The 14556-nt window shown below is 40.4% G+C and overlaps 1 protein-coding gene across 1 annotated transcript in view; it reads left to right on the plus strand.

Moving 5' to 3' along the window:
• The first annotated feature begins 1271 nt into the window (after positions 1 to 1271).
• The window catches only part of WDR72 (WD repeat domain 72), a 199119-nt gene continuing 185834 nt past the window's right edge, over positions 1272 to 14556 (plus strand). Inside the window, exon 1 of the mRNA XM_053670098.1 lies at positions 1272 to 1431. The gene's annotated coding sequence lies outside the window, so the exon portion shown is untranslated. The remainder of the gene's footprint in view (positions 1432 to 14556) is intronic.

Genomic DNA, 14556 nt, shown 5'->3' on the forward strand with positions numbered 1-14556 from the left:
TTGTCCTTTCTTTACATTTTTGTGGTCCCTAAAAGTATCCAAGGCCATAATCTGAGATGCAGAGAGGTTGAGGGCCTTTACCACCACAGAGCTAGTTATTGCAGAGTTCAGACAAAAGGAACCAAGTCCCAGGCTCTTACTACATCTGCACCTCTACAAAAAATGAAGACTACTCAGGAGGTAGGATGAAGACTTGGGGATGAGGAGGAGATGGAAATACTAACTTTGAAATAACATCCCATAAACTTGTAAAGAGAGATGAGAGAAGTTCCTTAAAGAACTGGGGCCAGCAGGTGCCTTAACAGTCTGTCATCATTCAACAACATTTATTAGGTATTCACTACCTGATTGAGCTGACAGTCAAGCAAGGAAGCCAATGCAACCCACAATTTCACTAAGCTGTGGCTGGTGTTTCGGCAGAGGAAGTGAGGAATCTTGAGAGTGACCTGCAGGAACACCTAACCTGGGGAAAGTGAAGGTCCAGATGAACCCCAATAGGAGCTAATGGGTCGCAGAGGATGGTGAAGATGAGAGGAGTGACCTAGTATGAGGGATTTCACACTAGAAGATCCAAGATATGTGAACTCTGACCTCAGAGCTGACCTAAAACTCGTGCAGGCCAAATATCCTTAGAATTTGGGAAGCCAGGTATCTGTGAACATGGAGTGGTTAAAAAATCTCTCCCTGTCTGCTTCAGGAATCCACGACTAAGTTGCCCAGAGGGTTTGAGGGTAAAGTAAAATAACTGGAAAAACTTGAGGAAAAACAAATTGCCCCTCACATTTCTCTAAACGACCCAGTCAGTTGCGGGTTTTGGGCCACTCAAAACACCTTAGGACGCTGGTTTCCATGTTGAATGTTCTGCCCATTCTAGACAGTACCTCGAATCTCACTCTTCTTCCCTGCAGGAGGATGCAGTTTTGAGGGGGCATTCCTCTCACCCCTTATTGAAAGTCTTGGGGGTTCCAGTCCCTGCCACCTCACCTGGCCTACCTTGAATTTTTTCACCTTAACTAGAATTGTTTCCAGCCCTGGAAAGACAGGGCATCTGCAAGGCTGTGGGTGGGTCTGTTCCAGCCGCAGCAACCAGTAACAGAGGGAGGGAGCAGTGGGACCACAGGGCGGGGCGCGGATCCGCAGCCATGGGGCCAGAGGGAGCCTGAGCCTGGCTGGGACAGGGGTTGGGAGGGGAGGGCTGTCGAGGGGCTGGGGCGTGGCCTGGGCGTGGCCCAGCAGTCCCGAAGGGCAGTCCCACATCCGCTGTCAGGCTGCAGGGCCTCCGCTGCTCAGCTGCACTGCAGGAGCCCCGGGTCTCGGCTCTAGCTTCTGGTTCCAAGCAGCAGGTCTCCGGCTGTCCCAGGCTTGGGCTGCTGCTCGGTATCCCGCTCTCAGAGCCAGTCGGGTGTTTGGATACTGGGGCAGGGAAAGAAGGTGAGCGTGCGTAGCAGTTACTACATTCTCTTCTTTTGCTCCAAGTTTTTGCACGTGAGAAATGATCTCTTCGAACTGTTGTCCAGATGTCGCAGCACTATTGACAGAAGCCTTGGATATGTCAAATCGGTCCTTTCGTGTGTGTGTGTGTGTGTGTGTGTGTGTGTGTGTGTGTGTGTGTTGGGGCAAGGGCTATTGGTGAAGGCCTCAGTATTCCTACCTGTGGTCCTGGGAGGAGACAGTCCCCCGAGAGACTTTTAGAGACCTGCCATTCTCTTAGGATACTTTCTGGAGACTCAGAAATCGGACTTGAATGGAACAGGCGTCCATTGAATTGATTCCTATTGATTTCCGTAGCTAGAAAAACCATCCCGCGGCTGTGAGCCAGAGTAGGTGTGACAGATTGGGGGCTGTTCAGGGAGAGGCACCAGGCAAAAACTTTCTTCCAACGCACCTGCAGTTGAGCCAGCAATAAAGAATGTGGATACAGGACTTTTCCAACTGTAAAGTTGGACAAGAAGCATAAAAGGGGGAGGGGATGTCTGCACTGATGAAAGTCTGCAGAAGGTGAAATACTAGGAATACTGCCTTCGCAAGCGGTGCTTCTTTATTCCAGCTCGTGCATTAGATATTTTCTGTCTGTGTGTAAGTGTGTGTGTGTGTACACCCAAATATTTAAGATGCAAAGAGAGGGTTGCAGTACAGCAATCTTAACTTTTTCTTCCTGCCTCTCAGAGTTTTATGCTAAATGAGTTCAAGGTCACCTACTAGAGACTGAGTCGCCTGTTGGTAATATTTTTACCTAAAGAAAGGGTTTAGAAAGGATTCCCTTTATCATCTGTCCTACTTCCCCAGCCCATCTTACACTGTGCTGTTACTCTCGACCTGAGAGGAATGCAATCACTGTTGCCCTGCAAATACTTGTGGTTAGTTTGGTGTTGGGACTGGTTCCTTAGCCTTCCTTCAGGAGTTCCTTCAGTATTAAAATGCACCAGTCATATTTTCTGTAAGGAAAGTAAAGAGTTTAGAGGAGAAAGGGAAGCTGCCCGTGAAGTGATCTAGTAGACAGCTTATTATTTTTTCAAACTGCAAAAATCGGGACTCTGTTGAATTTCAATATGTCCACCTTTTGGGGGAAAGATATGTTTAAACTATAGAATCAACAAAATATTAACAAAGTATCAACTGTTAGGCCTCTCCCTGTGTGAAATCTCTGCCCAATGGAGTAAATGCCTTAGAGAAAGCTGAAGTTCTGGTTAACAGAGGCCAAATGCAATAGAACTTCATGTAAGTTATAAAATAACTTTATGGAACCTTGATAATAATGGTACAAGGGTAGAAATATTTTAAGCTTTCAAGATTTCTGCATTCAAATGGCTTTTTGGCTTGAAAATTCACTTATTTTATTTCATAATGTTATAGTATGTGGCATCTCATTAATTCTGTCAGGGCATTATAAAGGACATCTCTCTGGAGCCTTATTTTGAATGTATAGTTAATTTTTTCCCAGTTGGTAATATTTTTAGATTTAGTTCTGCTACAGACTGAGTTGGAGCTGGGGAGAGAAGGCGGGATCAGGACTGAAAGAATCTGGGCACTGAGTTCTAGTACCAGATCAGCTTTGAAATCCTGGTGAATTTCCAAAGTAATTCTGGGAACCTGGCAAGTCCCTTAATTAATTCATGTATGCCATTTTTGTCTTCAGAATAGAGGTTGATGTTGGTCTTACTCAAAGGACATTCAGGTCCCTTGCACTCTTCTATAAAAGGCAAATCCTTCTTTCTAGAGGTAGGACCTCTTCTACAGTTTTGCTCTCATTTCCAGAAGATGTCCCCATGTTCTGGGCACTGCCCCTCCCCCACTTAAGTAAGAAATGGAGTGCTGTGTGTGGTTAAGAACGTAAGTTTTGGAGACTGATGGATGTCTCTCTATTTCCAGTTCTGATCTTGGGCAAGCTACATATATTTTTCCAAGCCTACATATATTTTTGGCTGCTTTAGTAGAAATTAGAGTGCATTTCTATAGCCAAGGATATGTTTTCAAGTTTATTCTAAAACATTCAAGTTTAGAATAAAGATAATAATAATGCCTAGAGTTATGAAGATCAAATGAAGTGATGCACATCATATAAGTAGACATTTATAATTTAATAAATAGTAGAATTAATAAACAAAATTCAGCTAAGTAAACTTCAAGATCTGATTGGTTTTATTAAGAGATTCATGAGCCCTGGTGTGGCTCAGTGTATTAAGTGCCAGCTTGCAAACTGAAATATTGCTGGTTCGATTCCTAGCTAGGGCACATACCTAGGTTGCTGGCCAGGTACCCAGTTGGGGGCACAAGAGAGGCAGCCAATTGATGTTTCTCTTGCACATTGATAACATTATTTCTCTTTCTCCCTCCCTTCACTCTTCTCTCAGAATAAATAAAATCTGAAAAAAATGGGTCATAGTTCCATCTAGACACTCAAAGTGCCCTTAGAGGTTATATAAAATGGAAGGTCTTTATGGGGGAAAGAATAGGTCAGGGGAGTTATTAAGTAAGAAAAAAAAGTTTATTTTGGGGTGAGGATAAGTTTTCTTGGAGGAAGTGTTTTATCATGCAAATTGAGTTTTTCTATAAGGTAGGGGAGAGGAGAGGGCCCACAGAACAGATTACCTCATGGGTGTTGACCAGAAAATTTCAGGCTGATTAAGATTATGTTTCTGGGAGTGTTGAGACTGCAATGAGATCAGGTATTAAATCTAGGTTGCTATCATGGGCTTTCCAGCAAGAGTGACATCTGTGGGTGTCACCCTTTCAGGCCTGTGGGTTTTTTTTTTAATGGTAGGATTTGTTTGTGTTCAACATTGACCTTCCTCCTCTTTTTCTTTAACAAGATGGTATTTAACCTGAAAAAAAAAAATCAAGTCCTACATATGGGTATTTTACAAAAATAAGCAAGTACAAAATGAGGAAGTTGTAATTAATTTAATTAATCAACCTCATGGTTAATTGACTGTATGTTTCCCCGAAGTCAGCAGTGAGTCAGGAGGGTACAACATACTGATAAGATTTTTGGCTGCTTTAGTAGAAATTAGAGTGCACTTCTATAGCCAAGGATATTTTTTCTACATCTGTCTTTTGCTTTTTGTGCAGACCTCAGAGCTACATTCAAGGTGATCATTTACAAACTAACTTGTTCTGGGGATGAAAGGACAAGAGGCAACACTTGGAGCCATATCATATTTATTTATAACTAAAACATTGTTTGACTCCCCCCTCAGCGTTTTTGGCCTTTCAGTATATGTTAAATAACCGGCATCGGATTGCAAAGGAAAAAGGGGCGTGTTCCTACCCTCTAAGCATTCATGTGTGGTTCAGGTAACAGGAGAGTGATAATTACAGCAGAGTCATAAGAGCTCTGATAAAAGTAGAAAAAGGAATGCTGGGAGTAGAGAAGCTTTAAATATTAACAAGGGAAGGCTCAAAGTATCACTGGAAAGGGACCAGGACCCAGGCAAGTCTGCCCCTTCATGGTCTACAATGTGTAAACCGTTTGCTTCCAAGTGTCCTTGGTTTGGGAAGGAAGGCCTGGTGATTTATTATTGGATGGTTTAAATTGCTTGGCTTTGTTTAACTGTCTCGGTTTCCCCATTCCATTTGCCAAGGAATCTTCCTGGCTTTTTACTATCCTGCCTCAAAAGAAGTTAAAATTTAGTTCCAGTTTTGAAGGTTCTGTTACCAGATTGAACCTGGTCCAGCTACTCAGTAGTTGCCAGCCAAAAGACAACTCCGAGATTTTACAAGAATACTGTGTTGTGAGCTGACAGACAAGATGTGGGCGCGCATGTGTGCATGTGCATGTGCATGTGTGTGTGTGCCTTCGCCAAAATGGTTTGTCCCATACACAGGATCGGATTCATCCTTATTCAGGGGAATTCATGCATAAATATTGGGGTGAGCTTCCTCATCACGTGTATGGGTGTAGACATTCCTGCACATGCTCAGTTAGAAAACGTGCAGGTGCTTCCTCTTGTGAGCGTGCTCTCTCCCGATGCATTCATTAACTTTGCCTTTCCCTCTCCCAAGCTCCGGGGTAACTTGTTTCCTGAGCCTCCGCAGCCCAGCTGGCTCACTTCCACCACCTCTTTAACTTTCTAAATAAACGTTCTCTTATAACTGGGAAACAAAAAGGAAGAAAGCATGCCCACACATATATCACATGGTTAGCTAGAGACAATCAATCATTTCCCTACTTTGCTTCTGCCTTTTCTTTATAAAATCTCTCCTTGGGCTCACCTTGTGGGTAGAGCACTCCTAGCCTCTTCCAGTTTGGTGCTGCCTGATTCAAATCTACTTTTGCTCAAATAAACTCTTGCTTTTTAACAGTTCATTCCCACCTCCCTGTGTTACAAAGTTTAATGGATGGATAATTTCAAGAATATGAAAATTAAAAGATTCTGTCTGTAGAGCCCTGGTTAGAGACTGAGCTACCTTAAACATTTGTAACAGTGGATATAAATGACCAGTTGAATATTGCAGTCATTAACATTCCCTTTGAGAAGCCCTCCTTGATCCTCTGCCCAGACAGGGTCAAGTACAGCCTCCCGAGTGTGTTCCACATACCTTGTGGGAATCAGGCCTCAGCCCTTCTCACTGTGTGGTGGCAGGTGTTAGGGTCTGTCAGCTTTGTGGAAGAGGAACCGGGGCCTTCCTGTCAGCCTCAAGGGTTGACCAGAGTCAGGCACATAGTAGGTGCTTTGTAAATGCTTGTGCAGCAAATTAACCACTACTTTTGAAACCATTGTTAAAACACAGTTCACTATTTTCTGCAACACATTTTATAATTTTCTCCTCTTTAAAATGTGAAAAACTGTGCTAACTTTAGATACTTGCTTTGGAAAATACAGTGTATTCAACTGTCATCATTATTTAGAGATTGAACATGAAAATAAATTTTAATAGCATTATATATGCATCTTTTAATTAAGAGAAACAATGACTGTGATTATTTATACCCCATTTAGTCACGTGGGCACACAGACACCTTCTTGAGGCCCTACAAGGTGAGCATTTCAAACATCTTTTTCTGTGCATTTTGATTTCCTATTGAACAATAAGTACAGAAAGGAAGAGCTTTCTCTTATTTTCTTTGTGTGTGTGTGTGTGTGTGTGTGTGTGTGTGATATCACAGATGTAAACCAAGTCAGAGCAACTTCCTTGAATAGCTAATGTCTGTCTCCTGAAGAAAAAGAAAATTATTTTCTGCCCTCCATGTTCATGTGTATAGAACATGTGTTCCGAGTAGCTATTTTCACTGCCTCTTTTCCAGTTGAAGTGCAACATAAACTATTTTAATTAATATTGTGTCACCAAAAGGGATTGAAATAGCCAATTGAATTCTACCAAGATAGAGTCTTTTGATGAAAACATATCTTTATTGATTGTGGATGAAGAAAATCATTCCTAAAATGAAATCCAGAGAAAAATCATATCCCTCAGAGAAAATTTCTGAGTGGCAGGCTGAGATTAACATCATAAAATTGAATTTGTGCTGCAAGCCTTTGATGTAATCAGCAGCTGGGAGATGGTGTTGCCCTCGCTGTGCTCCCTCTGATTGTGGTGAATTATTTTGTGGAATGAAATAAGTGTTTCTGGTGTCCCTCCTCCAAGAAATACAAACAAGGCATTACTAGGTAGTTTCTTGCTAGTTAAAATGGCTTGGATCGATTCTGGACCTTTCAGGCTCACACATATCCATGAACTATGGGAGTTGGGCATTTATTTATGCCCCAAGGACAGAATAGCTTGATGTCACTGGATAGTGACTTCTTTGGTCAGTAGAAACAGAGCAGAGAAGAGACAAGAGGGGTCCCCTTTGCTGGGGACTTTTTATTCCTAGAATAAGCAGAGGCCAGGACATATCAGAAAGTGCTACGTTCGCCTGGTTACCGTTGGCCCGTAGGTCCAGTCAAGCCTTCCCCTGCCACCCTTGGCTGCCTCCCTGATATTCACTGCACTGAAATCACTGCAGTGTGGAAATCTCACTTTGTACTGTGAATCGTGTTCCATGGCACCAGTGTTCCTGTGGGCTTTTTTTGTTGTTGTTTCGAATTAAGTCCTGATGCTTTGAAAACACTCTTGCCCATGCATGCACTTTGACACATGTAATGAATAGGTTTTGTAGATTAAGTACAGAAGATCTATTTATTCTTTACCCTCAGAGTAAAGAGTGGTTTGGTATCTTAACCACCACTATGGTTGAACCTCAGTTGTTTTTGTTTTGTTTTTAAAAATAGGTGGACTGGCTTGTCTATAAACAAGAACTGTAAACCATGAACAGGTAGTGATGTCATTATTGAATACTCCCACTCTCAGGCACTTTGAGAACTGAAAAGGTCCTCGATGTCAGGGAGATCTAGGATGTTATCCAAGCCAAGGGATTTGGGTTTACCAAGACTCCTTTCCTAATCGCACTGATGGTGGGTATACAGGTTAAATAAGATAATGTATGGGGAAGTTTCCAGCGCAACATCTGGAATGCCTCTGATTTTAGTTAGCATTCAGTAAAACACTTGTTCGATTGAACTTATAACACTATCACTTAAGACCAGGAAAAGGGAAAAGGACAATAAGGAGAAGGTGGGGGTGTGTTCTGGGATAGGGAAAGTGGGAGGAGCTAGGACCGGGAAAAAGGCTATAAAACAGTGAGGAAGGGAATATCAAAAGGCGATAGGACTTGCCTTTGATCATGATAGATAAGCCACAAAAAATGAGAAAAATGGTTGTTGTGTCTTACCTCTTAATAGTTTTAATAGTTCTGTGTCTTAATAGTTTTGCAGATTATACTTAGATACAGCAAAAAATTACTCAAGATTAAAAATAGGTTTACAGAATTTACACGAATGTTTTGTCTAACAGCAGAAATACTTGGCTACAACTAATCATAAAATATATTTTTATGATTGTAAATACTTTGAGGTCAGGGACTGTGTTTTCCATTGTTTGCGTTCTCTGCAGCCCAACCTGCCTCCTTCAATGCATTTGGTTCTCAGTAAATATTTGTTAGATTTACTTTGGACTTATGTTCATGTTAATTACCTCTAAGTTAAGAAGAAGATTTTGTGAAATTCAGCATGGTTAACGTACAATAAACTAAAAGAAAAAATAATTCAGTTCTCAAAACCTACACTTAAGGTTTTAGAAATGTATTGGAGATCCATGAAGTTGTTCACTGATCGAATAATAAACAAAGGAGCCACCCAGACACGAGCTGTCCTTCTCTTATTTCTTAAACCACCTGAATGCTAGCTCTTTGACGGAGACTGTGAATGAAACACACTTGGTGTTTTTTAGCTGTGTGATCTCTGTTGCACTACAGCTTAGTAAGCAAGGAGGTGAAATTTGAAGGTGATTCAGTACATGGAGAAAATCTTTCTCATAAGGCTGGGAGAGCTGAGAACTGTGATGGAAACTTCATCTATACAGTGAAAAGGACTGTAATTTCTTGGCTGTTTTGTTTTATACTTGTTCCAGATCATGGGCTTTTGAAGTTTAGAGATTAATTTGCATACTTGTTTAATTCTTCCCTTGCTCTCTGGGTTATTTTATCTGCCAATGTATCTCCTACCTAAAATATATTACTTTCTAAAGATTCTTAAGTACCAGCTACTCAAATCACTCAATACCATTTTTGGAGGAATGTAGGTTTGAAACTGGTTAGGGGTTAACTCAGAAAGAGTCATGCTCCACTGGGCAGGCCGGGTGGAATTTTATATGCCTTGAACAGTCTCTGACTTTGAAGAAACTGTAGGGTTTTTTGCCTTTTGGGTTTTGGTTTTGTGGGGGTGTTTGGTTGTTGTTGTTTGTTTTACTTTTTCTAGGGAGTGATCTGATTACAACCTGTTGATAAGTGCTTTTGCTTCCAGAGCACCTATAAACAGACAGCTTTTGGGGAATAGAGATCCCTTCTTCTGAGACCACACCCAGCTATGTGCTGTGCGTGGAGCCCTGAGGCTACTTGCTTCATCATCCGTGTGGTTAAAGTAGCCTTTGCTGTGTGTGACCTACCCTGATACCCAGGTACTTTCTCTCCAGTTTACTTCTGCTCCTTGTTCCTTCCGAAAGCCCTTTGTCCTCTCCCAATTTATTGCCACTTAGACTAGCTAACTCTGTGACAGCATCCAAACCATGATCTCCGGTCTTCCTATTTGTTTTTTCAACTTTATTGTTATAATTTATATAATATAAACTACATCTATTTAAAGTGCCTTAACACTCCAAGCTCTTTTCACCTAAACTCTAAATTTAAAAACAAAACTCTCTGGGCTCTAGATAACCAAGTTATCTTTTGTGAAGGAAAGAACATGAAGTGACTTATTCGTGGCCCTCACAGAAACCAGGTATGAGTTTTAAAGAAGTAGGTGGGATTTCTCTCCGCTTAGGAGGTGGATTCAGAGAGGTCACACAACTCAGCAGAGCTGAGATTCGGATCCAGATCTGTTTTTATTTCAAAGCTTATATTATTAACTGCTAGGCTACTTTTACTATCCTTTTCTTTAAATAGTTTATTCACTTATTTTTAGAGAGAGCAAAAGAGAGAGAGAAAGAGAAGGAGAGAAACATTGACAGGTTGCCTCTCAAACACATGAACCTGCAACCAAGGCATGCGCCCTGACCAGGGATCAAACCAGTGACCTTCTCTTTGAGGGCCACTGACCAACAAACTGAGCCGCACCAAACAGGACTATTATACTTTCCTCACAAGTGTTACTTTGTTTAAGAGGTTATTGTGATGCATGGTAACTGAGGTCTTAATGCATTGTATTTTTTGTTTGGCCATCTGCAGTCTACATGTTTGAAGTTGGTCTCTGTCTTTGATGTTGGTGAGGCAGAGACTCAGTGCCTGGGCATGTCCCTGAGAAAGCTATTTATGACAAGGTAAACAATTTCAATGTCCAGGAGACCCAGCCACAAAACCCCATTTGCATCATACTCGTTATTCTGTTAGCCTCACCTAAGTCAGAGAGATACAAACAAATTGTTACAGAGAAGAAGGTGAGAAGGAGAATAGGGACTGTAATGAACAGTGTGTTGTCTTCTCTGGTACTTGACAGTAATATTTATGGAAAAAGGACTAGACACTGTTAACCCAATTTTAAAGGCTGTGGAGGCTATATTGGAGCCTGAATACTTAAGAAGTTTTATTGCCATTGTTTTGCTTGATTTTTAATTTTTTGTATATTTTATTTTTAAAAAATTCAGAATTACCAAATAATTAACAAGTAATTTTGCTCAGTGGATCACCAGGACTTTCTGGTGGAGAAGTCTGGGTTTACTTTGTCATGATGTGTGGGTGAGAGTTCTGGATGGGTTATTATAGACAACCTAGTACTGGTTCTTGCTCAGCCACTCTTTTCCTGGGTTATGTGGTCAAGTGACCAGCCTTCCCGGGCCTTCATTCCCTCACTTGTAAAGGAGAAGAGGGGGTGATAGGGATCTCTGAGTCTCTCTTGTGGTTGTAGCGCAGGGTTGGTACTGGCTCTAGGATGCCTACAGGAAACCCACTTCAATTTGGATTTCAGATGAACAATAACCTTTTTATGAGCATGTCCCATACAATAGACCATATTTTTTTCATGTGTGTATACATATGCCCCAAACATTTTTTAGGACCTACTTATACTGAAACAGTTATTTGCTCAATCTGGAAGCATGACTACATCACCAGGAGACATATTTCTTGGTTGCCAGAATGGTTTTTCCAACTTTGTTATGGTTTGGACTCTATAGGTTTCAATTATTTATGCTCCTAGACAAGTTTTATTTTAGTGTTTCCCATTCTTGTTTACATCAAAACATAAGTATAGAAAATGACTTTGTGCACACTCTGGGTTGAGGGTGTCAATTTCTCTCACCTTTTGTATCAACGACTCCCGATGCAGTGTGTGCCCTGGCATACGGCTGGGAAGCTCTGATTCATTTAATTTATGTCCTAGTCGACCACTAGCTTATAGAAAGGGAGCACAGAGAATTCCACTGTTGAAATTCTGTTGCGGTGAAAATGAAAACAGTTAAGTATTCTGCAGATTCACTGCAAGAAGGACTTCCTTCAGTCTGTAACTATTAATACATCCATCTGTTGAAGATCTTTATATGGAACATCTAGCTGCCACTAGTACTGTAAAAATCAATGCTAAAATGGGAAAAACCATAATGATTTTCTTGAATGTGGCTTTGTCTAGAAAGGAGAAATATCCACACATTCAACATATTTTGAACGACTAAAAACCATTCAAATACCAGTCGGCAAGTAAGAGTAGGAAACCTCTCTTATTTAGAAACAAAATGTGGAAATTAGAAAATTGAATGTATGAGTTTATCAACCATAACAGAGAGCATTGTGGCACAAATGCAGTTTTGGTCTTGTTTTATATGTACCTTAATTTCAAACCATATTTAAATATGTAATATTAAAATAATGTTTAAGTTTAATATTATGCTTTTCTTTTACAAATAGGTATAAATTGAATTTGTCTTTATATAAAATTAAATTATCAAAATCAACTTTACATACACATTAATAATTACTAGATCTAAAATAATATTTTTCTTAAGATTATTGTTATTATACTATTAAGAAATAAGAAAATAAATAAATATATATATATGAAAAGGGTTTTTGAGAGACTATGTATTATTGAAGAAGGGATAAAAATCAAATGGAAGGGAAAGTTGATGAAACACCAGATACTCTCATAGGTCACGGTGCTCTTACCTGTGTTCCCATATTACCATAGCACTTACACATGTCCAGAGCATGACAGCGTTGTACTGTGCTCTTACACGGTATTAAAGCCACTGTGAGAAAATTGGTGTAGAGGGAATATATACATAGATATGTGTATATATATGTTGAAAAAACTGTTTTATGATTTTTAAGCTCTCTATTCCAAAAGGGAGGGAGTTGATTAAAAGTATGGACTTTAAGTCAGGTTAGAATTAAATGCGAGTCACCTAAGCCCTTGAGCTTCAGTTTTCTTATCAATAACACGAGAATAATAACAACACCTACTGCAGGGTATTGTGAGGGTGAAGTAGGAACATGCATGTAATGTAGAACCCACAGTGATAGTAAATTACTGATATTTTAACTTCAGCTGCTGTACATAATATGCAGTTATGTAACTAGTGAGTAACTACTTACAGACCATGAGTGTCAAGGCCGTTTATCTTCTCACCTTGAATCCACTGTAATAGTGGGCAGGCTGCAGTCAAAAGTTTGTGAGGACCACTGAAGAGTCCAGTTTGTGCATGCATGTGTTTATATAATTATTTCAGTAGCTGATTATATGATAAAATATTGGTTACGTAGGTTACAAAATGCAATTTATCAAAATCTAAAGTGTTGTACTTGGTACTGTACTTGGTACTATGACTAGATCCAAGTGAGGAAAATTTGACTTTTATAATATAATCTGTAACTTTATCCCTATCTGCAAACGATTTTTTCTAAATTTCCATTTTCCCCCACCAATGGAAGTGTTTATTTTAAATTGCCTTTAAATAGACTAGATTTAGAAATCATTTAAGGGCCTATAAAAATGTACAGAGCATTGCACTATGTATTATATATATATGTATATATATACACATATACATATATATTCTAAATTCTTGTTTAATTTTTAAAATACTCTTAAAGATTTTATTTATTTTTTTTAGAGCGATGAGAAGAGAGGGAGTAAGAAGGAGAGAGAAACACTGACCTGAGAGAGAAACATCAGTTGGTTGCCCCTCATACACACCCTGACCAGGGACTGAACCCTGAACCCAGGCATGTGCCCTGACCAGGAATTGAGCCATCAGCCTTTTGTTTTGCAGGACATTGCCCAAGTAACTAAGCCACACTGGTCAGGGATATATTTCTGTTTTAGACATAGCAAAATATTTAGTACTTCAGGTACTCAAATTTAATATACAGTGATTGCCATGCCCAGGTAGCTCAGTTGGAACATCGTTTTGATACTCCAAGTTTGTGAGTTTGATCCCAGTTCAGGGCATGTACAAGAACCAACCAATAAGTGTGTAAGTAGGTAGAACAACAAATCAACATTTCTCTCTCTTTCTCTCAAATCAATATTAAAAAGTGCATTTAGGTTACAATAATCATAAATTGAGGGCTATGATAGAAGTTTGTGACTTTTTCCCAAAGATTTTATGACTCATCTAGATGCACAGTTATTCAAAACGAGACAGTATACTTCTGTCAGAGGCATAACTTACTCCTGTACATCGGTTTCCCTCCATCTAGAGACTCTACAAACAGACTGTTTTTCCTTTGAGTTTTACTTTTGATCAGAGATTTCTGGGGAATTGTACAGGGTCTCAGAACATACTGATTTACCCTCTCCTATTGATATCCAGGCACTAAGTTTCTGGGGTGGCTTTAAAATTTGCTACAAAAAAAAAGAAAGACTCCAAAAAAGTGACTCCTGAGATGTGTATCCTTTTGATCAATTCTTATTCTCACTGTACAATTTGCTTAGTGTCTCAATCTCAAGTGATCTTAAGAGTTATCTAGAACACATTTTTCATTGTCAGCTGTTGTAAACCGCTCTGCCATAGTTTTAGGAATTGTATCTCGACCCCTTGTGCCTAAGGGCGAGGGACGACCTTTGGAATGCCAGCTGCAGGAGACAAAGCCTGTCTCTGATAGCAAACACTGCCTCAGTTTCCTCTCCCTGCCCCCAAAGCTTGGTCGGAAGTCAATGACGGGTAAGACCCCTCACAGCTGGGGGCAACCTAAGCTAGACTGGATCACTTGGGAGGCCTTCATAGAAAGACTTGGGGGGGGCCCTACAACAAAGAGCAATGGACTCTTGCCACCCCCCACCCCCACCCCCTGCTTTGACAAAACCCAAGTCCCCATGTTCTCTGGGAGAAGCGCTTCCTGGCTGTAATCCCCTTAAACCTGAATACCTGTTGGGGAGAGGTGCAGCTCCTTGCCTGGCTAGAGTGTGTCCTGGGGAAAAATCTGGCACCACAAAGACTTGCTGATAAACCTGTGAAATCTGCTCTGCTAAGTGCTTTCATTCATATGATAAGGGTCCGAGAGGAAATGAGTATGTCTCCCAAAGTTTC

The sequence above is a fragment of the Artibeus jamaicensis genome, unplaced genomic scaffold, assembly GCF_021234435.1.
Source record: "Artibeus jamaicensis isolate MK-2021 breed Jamaican fruit bat unplaced genomic scaffold, CSHL_Jam_final contig_548, whole genome shotgun sequence".
NCBI classification, from domain to species: Eukaryota; Metazoa; Chordata; class Mammalia; order Chiroptera; family Phyllostomidae; genus Artibeus; species Artibeus jamaicensis.